At 38.8% G+C, this 12,769-nt stretch overlaps 1 long non-coding RNA gene across 2 annotated transcripts; it reads right to left on the minus strand.

The window, feature by feature from the left end:
- Nucleotides 1–2,598: 2,598 nt before the first annotated feature.
- On the minus strand, nt 2,599–5,658 carry LOC147521720 (uncharacterized). Of its 2 annotated transcripts, XR_015194395.1 has the most exons (6): nt 5,195–5,653; nt 4,437–4,496; nt 4,201–4,328; nt 4,050–4,117; nt 3,590–3,707; nt 2,599–2,715 (listed from the first exon to the last, which is right to left on the minus strand). It is a non-coding gene; the product is annotated as an uncharacterized LOC147521720 (long non-coding RNA). The 2 variants fall into 2 exon arrangements; XR_015194392.1 differs by having other exon boundaries at nt 4,050–4,328; nt 5,195–5,658.
- Between the last annotated feature and the right edge of the window lie 7,111 nt (nt 5,659–12,769).

The following is a 12,769-nucleotide window of genomic DNA, read 5'->3' on the forward strand; positions in this document are numbered from 1 at the left end:
CCCCCGATTGCAAAACGTTGAACACAATCCTCGAGATATAAGTGAAGTTATATGCTACAATTGTGGTAAGTCTGGCCACTATAGTAGCAATTGTCCGACACTAAGAAACAACAACAACATTAATAAGAACAAGAAAAAGAATCAAGAAGCTAATGTTGTTGAGATGGTAGATGATGCTTTAATATGTTCGATGGAGCATAAGAAGGAGTCTTGGGTACTTGATTCCGGCGCATCTTTCCATGCTATCTCACATCGAGAGTTCTTTGAGAACTATACCGAAGGTGACCTTGGAACGGTCTTTCTCGATGATGACCAACCTTGTGACATTGTCGGCAAGGGTGACGTGCACGTCAAGATGAATGGCTCATCATGGTTATTGAGGGCATAGTACAAAATATCACGATATATATCCATATTTCAGCAAAAGATAAGTAAATATCGTGATATACTTAGAGATATTTACAACTGCAAATATCGATAATATTTCGATGATATTATTGATATTATCGATATTTGGCAATACTTAGGATATGTAACAATTTTATTTAATATTTATTATTATATTTCTAATAAATATAAATTATATATCATGATATATCAAGAAATATCCATAATATCTATGATATTTGTCGATATTTTGGTTATATCCACAATATTTGTATATGAAACAATGTCAAATATCCCCAAAGAGGGGGATATATCCACGATATATATCCATAAATCAGGGATCGATATTTTGCCATATCTTAATATTTTGTACTATGATTAAGGGACATCAGACATGTTCTGGATTTGAGGAAGAATTTGATTTCTGTGGGGCAATTGGCAAGTGAAGGATTTGTTATAGTCTTCACCAGTGATACTTGGAAGGTCTCGAAGGGTTCAATGGTTGTTGCAAATGGTAAGAAAGATGGTACTCTTTACATGACTACACAAGGCTGTGAGTCGATTGCCGTGGCACATGGCAAAGAGGATCTGATTGTTTGGCACTGCAGACTTGGTCACATGAGTGAGAAAGGAATGCAAATCCTTTACTCTTATGGTAAACTCCCAAAGTTACAGTCGACTGAAATTGACTTTTGTGAGAATTGTGTATTTGGAAAGCAGAAGAGGTGAGTTTTCATAAGATGGGTCAGACTCCGAAAGCTAGCATGCTTGAGTTGATTCATACAGATGTCTGGGGGCCATCTAATGTCTCTTCACTTGGCGGAAAGTTATATTTTGTGACTTTCATTGATGACCATACAAGAAAGGTGTGGGTCTATTTCTTGAGACACAAGTCAGAAGTATTTGAAGTGTTTAAGACTTGGAAGGCCATGGTTAAGAATGAGACAAGCTTGAAAGTAAAGAAGCTGAGATCCGACAATGGTGGAGAGTATGAGGATTCAGGTTTTAAGAAGTACTGTGTTGACAATGGCATCAAGATGGAAAAGACTTTGCCAGGGACACCTCAGCTTAGCAGAATGGGGTTGCAGAGCGGATGAATAGAACACTGACAGAGAGAGCTAGGTGTATGCGTACACTACCAGGCTTGCCCAAGCAGTTCTGGGCAGAAAGTGTTAGCACATCAGCTTACCTGATCAATAAAGGACCGTCAGTACCTTTGGATTTTAAGATTCCAGAGGAAGTGTGGAGTGGGAAGGATGTGAACCTTTCCCATTTGAAGGTGTTTGGTTGTGTGTCATATGTCCACATTACTGACCAAGCTAGAAGCAAGCTTGATGCTAAGTCATTAAAGTGTACCTTCATCGGTTATGACGGTGATGATTTTTGGTGTCGCTTTTGGGATGATCAAAATCGGAAAAGCATTCGTAGTAGAGATGTTGTGTTTAATAAGAAGGTGATGTACAAACCAAGGAATCGGTTACAGAGAGTGGCACAGAGTATGTTGAGTTGGAAGACTTTGATGTAAGTCGTGGTATAGTGGGTGCCCCACAGTCAGAAAATGATAGTAGTAGTAACTCAGATAACAATGAGGATACTACACCACCGAGTCCATCTCCACCTCGTGCCCCAAGGAAGACATCCAGGCCACATGTACCGTGTACGAGAAATCCACCCTCAACCTATGTGAATTACTTGCTACTTATTGATGGTGGCGAGCCTCAATACTATGATAAAGCATTAGAGGCGAGTGCTGCAAGCAAGTGGGAGCTTGCTATGCAAGATGAGATGAAGTCACTACTAAAAAAAAGGCTTTTAATGACAGCTAAAAACTGTTATGAAAAATTTATATTGACGTATTTTTGGGTGAAAAATTAGCCTCATTACTGGGGGTGTCATAAAAAGTCCATAAAAACCATCATAAAATTTATGACAGTTATATCAAAGCTGTCATATCATGTATCTTTTTTTATGTCCAAAATCAGTTCCAAGTGTCATGAAAGCGTGAGATATCTTGACAATTTTTTGTGGAGCTGTTGTAATATATGGAGAAGAAGCATCATGATATCATCTGTGAATATGATGGTTTGCTCAAAATCGACAAGAAAATTGTATTATTTTTCAAAAATAAAAAAAATGCTACAGTTTTCTTTATTGTACAACAACACATCAGTATACACCATTCTAAAATGCTTATACATGATAATTCCCAAACCCGGAAATTAATTTGCATCTCCCAAAAAATGCTAACTAAACCCCCCCTTCTAACAACATGAATCTGCCTTGACCCATCCTCTTTCAGTCATCTATCCAACCAATGTGTAAACTTGCCTACAATAACCCGAGTAAAGATATAAAAGTTGAATTAGCGCTTGAAAATAAACTGAAAATGAAAGAAACAACCTACAGAAAAATGAAGCTAGCTGACAGACTAATCCTTGTGAATGAGCGGGCAATTTAGTACAATATAACATACTAACCATTACAAAAGAAAAACATTTACTCGTTCAGATGCTAACAACTTATTTTAATCTAACAAGGTGTTAAATAATGCCCACTATGTAATCAAGGATTCCAGTTGCACCACAGAAATTAAAGCCCCTCGCACGCACGCGGATGCTACTTAACTGGTGTGTCCTTCATCTTTGAGAACTCTCAATCAGATGACCAAGACCTTATCTGCAAGATCATCTAATATTGGAAGCAATGAGACAACATAATGGGAAGATATAAAAATAACATTATTAAGGAAATAACTTTTAACAAAAGGGGTTTGATTGTTTAGGTAGGGTACACCTAAATTAACCCTACATTCCAAGAGGACTGTATCATTATATGTATGTAAAGACTTAATACAACAAAGTTCTATTGGATTCAAGTTATCAGATGCTGGCATAATTCCATTGTAGCTAGTGCCCAGTAATTAGTTAGGCAGAAACAAGTGCATCAAGTACTGAATGAAGGTTTATGGACTAGACTAGTTATGATCTACCATCATCTATCGTTTTTGCAAGCAACAAAATATATAAGTAACAAGAAACACAGTAGAAAAGGTGAATCCAGACTGGTATATCTAAGTAAATGGGTCATGAAAAAAGTTTGGAATAATGGGTGACAATCACAACATTTGAAAAATAACATACACTCGTATAAAATAAAAGTAAAAGTTGACAGAAGAATCCACAAGCTAGAACAAATAACTAACCTTTGGTATCACCAAACCACTACCATTATTTAGAACCCTAGGCTAACCAAGTAAAGCTTCACATACGATAACAAGCTACAGTCCCAAATTCATCAAGAGCATTTGATAGATTGAAGTCCTACACAATCCATCAAGTAAATGTAAATCCTATGTTAGGACCTGCTCCATGAACAACCTCACTACCTTGCTGAAATTCACAATCAACTAAGAACAAAAAAACTACCAAGGACTTGTTACTGGGAATTCACAAAATACTAAACAGAAATTTTTCTAAAGTCACTACAATTTCTCATTGTCTCGGAACAAAAAGTAACTAGAGTTCAGTAATATTTTTTGAATGAATCTAGTTCAGCAAAGAATTACAATGCACCATTTTAACATTTTTCTATTATAATAAGTATCAAATACAATATCGTCATTAATACGGTCAATATTCATAGTAAAATTCATATTTACTTACTTGGTATGCCTTTGATATTTCTAGATCAAACAGATGGTGTTGGGACTTGGTAGGCAAGAACCTGGAAACTGAAAATGGCATTCATAGTGAGTGACTTGAGGCTGGCTAACCATAGGCTCTTCTATTCATGAAAATGTAGCTTAGTGCTTACCGCCTAAGCAAAGACGTTGTTGCTGAAAAAACTAATGCTGACAACACTAAAGGCTAAAAAGAGTCACGCTCATCAATAGCACTTGCAACATGGAGTAAGATATCAACCTTAATTATCAAAGAGAACACCTACCACAAAGAAGTAACATTATTGCCTCATGTAGTTTGGTACAAATCAGAAAAGGAAAAGAAACCGAAGGTCCTTATCTAGACAAACTAAGATGACAATTGACCTACTTAGACATGATAAGGGAAAAACTCTCTCGGAAAATGGAGTTGCATATTGGTATCAAGTGCCTGCAATGAGAAAATCATTATAGGGCATGTAGTTTCAAGCTTCTAGCATGCAGCACAAAAATAAAGTTCATAAGTAATATATTATATGTATCCAAAATGGTATAGTTGGAACATCCGTTGTAAGTAGCTTAATAATATTTCTGAAATAAGCTGACTAAACTAACCACATAGAAATACAATTACATGAACACAACTGAATTGTTAGAACTTAATTAATAAGATCAGTAAGAGCGTATATAAAAAATTTTAACAAATGACCTAATTAGCATAAGTGAGATTTACCCACAATTCTTTTACAGAATTAAGCGGGAACTAGCAAAAATCAAAATACCCAATAGTACGTACTTATTAGAAGTGATTCCAAGAAAAAAGGTTCAAAAGAAACAAAAAATAGCGTTGCTTACAAATTAAAAGAAAATCAAAGAAATTAAGAATCCAATAGAATCAACACAATGCTTGATCAATTATTATTACAGACCAACATCATGCAAGCACCTTATATTCCCCAACCCACTTTCAGAAAAACATACAGAAACAACACAATAGTTCATTTTTATTCTATACGATAAATACTTGCACAATAATTATTTTTCAATCAAAATGTTTAAATTGGGGGAAACCAAATTCAAAAGAGGCAACTTTTTTCGTTAAAACATCAAACAATATTGAAAAGAACGATATATATAAAAGAATCTTACTGTCTCCAAAACGTTCAGTAAAAATCGGATCCTTCTTAGCAAAATTCTGACTCTTCAAATATATAGAGTGCAAAAAACGAATTTTTCTTCTCAAAATGTGCAACGAAATTCTGCTCCCATGAGTTTCAAAACAAGTTTACTAGTTGAGGAGATCTCCTAGTGGCTTAGGAAGCAGTTTCGAGCATAGAAGAGAGAAAGAGATACGGAAGAGGAGGCCTGGCTAGGGTTGAGGGAGAGACAGAGAGAGAATGGAAGAGGAGGAGAAAAATTAGTTTCAAGAACAGATGTATGGTTCGTGTGTGCGTGGTCACTTAATTATATTCTTTTCTTTTTATGTTTTTATTTCTTCTATGGTGAGAGTGTGAGACGGTGAGACCTGATGATGCTACCTGGGCTTGATTCCCAAAACCAAACAACTCACAAGGTCCAAAAGATACCCCCTTCTAGTGACGGTTAACCTAAGGCGGCGTCATAAATTTTTTTGACACCTATTTTAATGATGTCATAAATTAGGCAAAGCCGTCATAACAAAAAAGTCCAACTTGACTGTTTTAGGAAATCCGTCATAAAATCATCATATTTTCTTGACGCTTTTTCCATACGAGACACAAAGTTGCAACAACCGTCATAAAAATTTCACTGGGATATTTATCTTGACAGTTTTCAACAAAACCATCAAGATAGAAAAATAACAGCCGTCATAATATGTCTTTTTTTAAGTAGTGAGTCCCTCATCTCTAATAGCACTTGGGAGTTAGCCAAACTATCCATGGGCAATCAAGAAGGCTCTACGGAACAAATGGGTGTTTAGAGTCAAAGAGGAACATGATAGTTTCAAGAGATACAAAGCGAGGCTAGCTATAAGACCCCTATTTATTTTTACATTATTTTCGTAACAATATTAGTATTTTTGTATTTTTATTTATTTCATGGTCAATGTATTAGTAAATGTAGGTTGACTTTTTGATAGAAAGATAAAGAGAGGGAATCAAGATAAAATCTTAAATAGATAATTTTTGAAATGGAATGACTTATCCTAAATTCCGGGTTTTCAGAAAAGAAGGTTTTCTTTAAAAAACAAAACTAGCACGGTAACAAAAATAAAGAAGAACTGAGAGAGACAGGCGGATTGTGCAAGCTAGTTTGGCATTGGTTTTTCTAGCGTAATTTTCTATATTCTCTTTTTGCAATAAGAAGGTGAGTAGTTACATTTTTTCTATTTCACGTGTATAAAGAAAAAAAAAAAGCTTTATTGTTCAATATTTTTTTTTCAACTCAGTATTTGTTTGTAGTTTATTCTGCGTCCTTGGTCGAATAGTTAAAAATGGTTCCCGGGTGCTGTATTGATTGAGGGATTATTGAAACTCTAGATTATAGAACTGTTGGCACTCTAAAGGTACTGTTATGACGGCGTGAGCCCAAAAATCTATAGGTCTATTGGTTTAGGTGCAGGTGATTATTTGTTTTGGGTTGGTAGAGTGTTGTTTTGGTTGTTTTGGGTTGTATGACTTTTGAGGTTGTTGTCACATCTCGGATATCGAGAAGTCGGATATTAATTATATTATCTGAATTATCGAAATTTGGGGTGTGACAGTTTGGTATCAGAGCTTAGGTTAGCTTAGACTTGGGCAGGTCTAAGTAATTCTCGGATTTGTGGTTATGGGTAAGTTGGAGTGCTTTCAAGATCTTTTGATGTTTCTAATACTGTGGCAATCTTGTTTGAAGGTTATGGCTGGAGAACACAGTACCCGCCAAGGTGAAGCCCAGGGGAATGGGAATGTTGTTCAAGTGGATATGGGTGCTATGATGACCCAGCTCCTGCAGGCTGTTCAGAATAATCCTGGGAACCAGAATGATCCTTTTGCTAAACGTAATAAGGACTTTGCCAACCTAGGTGGTAAGAGGTTCACAGGAAACAGTGGCCCTATTGTAGCAGAGGCTTGGCTTCGGGCTTGTGAGATGATTTTCAAAGGCATGGATTTGACGGAGGTTCAGGAGCAAGAATTGGCTGCCCATCAGCTGGATGACGCAGCACAGTTTTGGTGGTTGTCTATTCTTCCACATGTTACTGCTGATACAATGACTTGGACAGAGTTCAAGGAAAAGTTTGAGGCTAGGTTTGTTCCCCAGGCTGTGAAGGAACAAAAGGTAGAAGACTTTCAGAGACTGAGACAGACAAGTTCGATGACTGTTGAACAATATGTTACTCAATTCAACGAGTTATCACGATTTGCTCCTTACTTGGTGGACACCCCTGTGAAGAAGAATAAGAAGTTCATCAAGGGACTGAACCCTTACTTGTCGAGGTCATTACTTCCTTTCGACAAAGAGACATTTGACCGAGTGCGGCTAGATCTTGCTTTGATGTACGAAGAGCAGAACAAGATGTTTCAGGAGAGTCGAGACAAGGGTAAGGGAAAGGCTAGTGAGTCCAGGCAGTTTGGACCACATCGTGGTCATTGTGGGGGGACGAGTTCGGCACATGAGGCCATATGATCGTGGGAAATCGAGGGACCCCGAGGATCTAGCAAGGCAATGGTTTGGTTTTCAGACCGGGAAATCAATATCATAAACGCCCATGGGAATCGATATCATAACAGGCAAGGGAATGGTAACCAGAGGCAAGGCTATCAAGGTCAGCAACAACATAACGGACAATTTCGGCCTCCGATGGCACCTCTTCCAGCTCAGAGGATTGCTGCCCCTATTTTTGGCATTTGTTATACTTGTGGACGACCAGGACATCAGGCTAGTGCCTGCCCTAATGGATTCAGGACTGAACAGGGGCGACAGGGACAGGCAACTCCAGCTCGTGCCTTCCGGGACAAGAAAACGTGGCAGGTACTTTTGTTACACCTAGTAGCAGTCTTAGAGTTCTATTTGATACTGGTGCATCACATTCTTTTATTTCTCGTCAGCTTGTGGAAAGAGAAAAGATTAAGATTACCCCACTCCCTAAACCCTTATGTGTTGAAACACCATTAGGAGGTTCAGTGACTTTGTATGATTATTGTAAAGACTTTGAGATCTCTTTTATGGATCGTGAGTTTGTAGTAGACCTTGTAGTTTTGGGTTTCGAAGGATTCCACTTCATATTAGGAATGGATTGGCTAAGTAAGAACTATGCTACATTAGATTGTGCTGTGAGGTCCATTTCTTTCAGTAGCCCTGGATTACCATGTTCCACTCATGAGTGTGGTACTCATGGAGATTCCATGATGTCTAGTTTCCTGTATTCGGTGGAAATACCGGAGAAGGACATTAGTGTGGTGGAAGTGGTACGCAAGTATACTGACGTTTTTTAGGAGATCCCGGGACTGCCGCCTAAGCGAGAGGTAGAGTTCCAGATAGACTTGTTACCAGGGACAGCTCCAATTTCCAAGTCAGCTTATAGACTAGCGCCAAAGTAGCTTGATGAGATGAAAGTTCAACTTGAGGAGTTGTTGCAGAAAGGGTGAGTCTTGTTGTTTGTGTTTGTTTTTTTCTTATGGTGTGTTGTGTATGTATTACTTATTATTATGTTTTGATATAAGTATAAACCTTTTAAGGTGTGTATGAACTAGGTTTATACGTCCGAGTAACTCGCCGTGGGCTGCACCAGCCATTTTCGTGTCCAAGAAGGATGGTACTTTGAGGATGTGCATTGACTATAGTGGAACCCGAACAAGGCTTAACTATCAAGAACAAGTACCCCTTGCCCAGGATAGATGACCTCCTAGATCAACTAAAAGGGGCAGTGATATTCTCGCAGTTTGACTTAAGAACTGGGTATCATCAGATGGGTGTTGAAGAGCAGAGTATTTCTCTCACCCCTTTTCATACTCATTATGGATTGTACGAGTTTCCGGTTATGCCATTAGGACTGACTAATGCACCTGCATTCTTTATGAACTTGATGAACTGTGTATTCCGTCCATATTTGGACAAGTTCGTTATTATTTTCATTGACGACATTCTCGTGTACTCTAAGAGTGTGGAGGAGCACAAGGAACACCTGCGGATAGTGTTACAGGTTCTAAGGGAGCAACAGTTATATGCAAAGTTTAGCAAGTGTCATTTTTGGGTGGCTGAAGTTAGATTTCTTGGGCATGTGATATCGAGTAAGGGGATAGCAGTGGATCCCGAGAAGGTTGTAGCTGTTAAGGAGTGGAAGCAACCTACTAATGCCATTGAAGTGAGGAGTTTCTTAGGATTGGCCGGGCATTATAGGAGGTTCATAGAGAAGTTTTCTCTTATTGCTGCACCGTTGACACAGTTGACTCGGAAGAATATTAAGTTCTTGTGGACTGATGATTGTGAACGAGTATTCCAAGGGTTGAAACAAAGATTGACTACAACGCCGATCTTAGTTATTCCCATTAGAGGCGGGAAGTTGGTGGTTTTTACTGATGCTAGCGGTACTGGGTTGGGATGTGTGTTGATGCAGGACCAGAAGGTGGTTTCTTCCGCATCTAGACAGTTGAAGCTCCATGAGAGGCGATATCCTACACATGATTTGGAACTGGCGGCGGTGGTTTTTGCTTTAAAGGTATGGCGGCACTACCTATATGGGGAGAGGTTTGAGTTGTACAAGGATCACAAAAGCTTGAAGTATTTGTACTCACAGAAGGAGTTGAACATGAGACAACAGAGGTGGATGAAGTATATTAGTAGTTATGACTTTGAGATTCTTTATCATCCTGGTAAGGGAAATGTGGTAGCTGATGCTTTGAGTAGGCAACACAGTGTGATGACTTCACTTATGGTGCAAGAGTGGAAGTCGCTTGAGATTTTAGCTTCAGTAGATTTGCATTTTGAGTCGGGGATGGATAGAGCTTTTGTTGGCAGTTTGACAGTCTAACTTTCCTTGGTGAGTACAGCGCTTCAGTAGATTAGTGATCTTTCTTTAGCACAGCGCTTGGGTGGCTTAGTGATTGATCTTCTCGATGATTGCCCTACTGAATGGTCTGTGGATTCTGATGGTGCTTTGAGATTCCGGGATAGACTATGCGTTCCAGATAATGCCGAGTTGAAGGGAGAGATATTAGACGAGGCCCATAGGTCTCGGTTCACTATTCATCCTGGGGGTACGAAGATGTATCATGACTTGAAGAGGACTTTCTGGTGGGAAGGTATGAAGAGGGATGTTGGAGAGTATGTGTCTCGTTGTTTCACTTGTTAGTAGGTGAAGGCAGAGCATCAAAGGCCTTCAGGTTTGTTGCAACCTTTGGAGATTCCCACGTGGAAATGGGAACAAATCTCTATGGACTTCGTTGATGGATTACCTAAGTCCCGGTGGGGAAATGAGTCTATTTGGGTTATTGTAGATCGATTGACGAAATCTGCTCACTTTATTCCGATTGGGGTACGGCGAAACACTAATAGTTTGGCAGTGAAGTACATTCGAGAGGTTGTGAGACTCCATAGCGTACCTGTTTCCATTGTATCTGATAGAGATCCACTTTTTGCATCAGAGTTTTGGGAGAGCTTCCAACGTGCAATGGGCACGAAGCTAAATTTGAGCACAACATATCACCCTCAGACGAACATACAAACAGAGCGGGTGAATCAGATATTGGAGGACATGTTGCGGGCATGTGTCCTTGATTTTGGAGGCAGTTGGGAGGAACACATTCCCTTGGTTGAGTTTGCATATAATAATAGTTTTCACTCTAGTATTGGTATGACACCATTCGAGGCCCTTTACGGGAGGCCATGTAGATCACCGGCGTGTTGGGCCGAGGTGGGTGATGGTGTCTTACTTGGTCCGGACATTGTTAGGGAGACTGCAGAGAATGTTAGTGTGATACGAGAACGAATTAAGACAACATAGAGTCGATAGAAGAGCTACGCTGATCGGAAGAGGAAAGGAGTTGAGTTTGAAGTTGGGGATTATACATTTTTGAAGGTGTCTCCTATGCGTGGTGTGATGAGGTTTGGAAAAAAAGGCAAGTTGAGCCCTAGATTTATTGGACCGTTTGAGATTGTTGCTCGCGTTGGCAGTGTGGCATATCAGCTCGCCTTGCCTTCTACTTTATCCTCTGTACATGATGTTTTCCATATTTCCATGCTTCGAAAGTGTGTGAAGGACCCGACACAGATGGTTGAGCCAGGCGAGATTGAGATTAATGATGATTTGACACACCCTGTGAAACCTATCACTATCGGCGGCGGCAAGTGAACCTGGTGAAGGTGCAATGGAGCGTAGATGAGACGGACGTTACGTGGGAGTTAGCGGACAAGGTTAGAGTTGCGCACCCAGATCTATTCGCGTAATGTACTCTATCGTTGAATCTTGGGATGAGATTCCTTTAAGGTGTGTATAGCTGTAAGACCCCTATTTATTTTTACATTATTTTCGTAACAATATTAGTATTTTTGTATTTTTATTTATTTCATGGTCAATGTATTAGTAAATGTAGGTTGACTTTTTGATCGAAAGATAAAGAGAGGGAATCAAGATAAAATCTTAAATAGATAAGTTTTTGAAATGGAATGACTTATCCTAAATTTTGGGTTTTAGAAAAGAAGGTTTTCTTTAAAAAAAAAACTAGCACGGTAACAAAAATAAAGAAGAACTGAGAGAGACAGACGGATTGTGCAAGCTAGTTTGGCATTGGTTTTTCTGGCGTAATTTTTTATATTCTCTTTTCGCAATAAGGAGGTGAGTAGTTACATTTTTTCTATTTCACGTGTATAAAGAAAAAAAAAAAAGCTTTACTGTTCAATATTTTTTTTCAACTCAGTATTTGTCTGTAGTTTATTCTGCGTCCTTGGTCGAATAGTTAAAAATGGTTCCCGGGTGCTGTATTGATTGAGGGATTATTGAAACTCTAGATTATAGAACTGTCGGCACTCTAAAGGGACTGTTATGACGGCGCGAGCTCAAAAATCTATAGGTCTATTGGTTTAGGTGCAGGTGATTATTTGTTTTGGGTTGGTGGAGTGTTGTTTTGGTTGTTTTGGGTTGTTTGGGTTTTGAGGTTGTTGTCACATCTTGGATATCGAGAAGTCGGATATTAATTATGTTATCTGAATTATCGAAATTTGGGGTGTGACACTAGTAGTCAAGGGTTTTCAGCAGAAAGCAGGTGTTGACTTCACAGAGATATTCTCCCCAGTGGTGAAACTGAATACTATTTGGTCAATGTTGAGTATTATTACAGCAGAAGATTTGTACCTTGAGCAGTTGGATGTTAAAACTGCTTTCCTCCATGGTGATCTAGTTGAGGAAATTTACATGCAGCAACCGAAGGGTTTCATCAAGAAGGGTCAAGAGAATATGGTATGCAGGCTCAGAAAGAGCTTGTATGGTTTGAAACAAGTCCCTAGGCAGTGTGATAAATGATAATGATAGTTTACCTACGAAATGAACGATGAACTCAAAACGTAAGTAAAACTAAAACTGTTTACGTGTCTATATTTATATCAAAATTTTCTACTCTCAATTCTATCGAAATAGAGTGGAGTAACAAATTCGTTCCACTCCTAGTGCTCTAGCATGGAATGTTTTCTAATCTAATTAATCGGTCTTAAGTCAATGAGAGCTTTACGAAGGGTGTTATACTACGATGCAATATGAAATTGATTATTTGA

The sequence above is a fragment of the Coptis chinensis genome, chromosome 1, assembly GCF_015680905.1.
Source record: "Coptis chinensis isolate HL-2020 chromosome 1, ASM1568090v1, whole genome shotgun sequence".
Lineage (NCBI taxonomy): Eukaryota > Viridiplantae > Streptophyta > Magnoliopsida > Ranunculales > Ranunculaceae > Coptis > Coptis chinensis.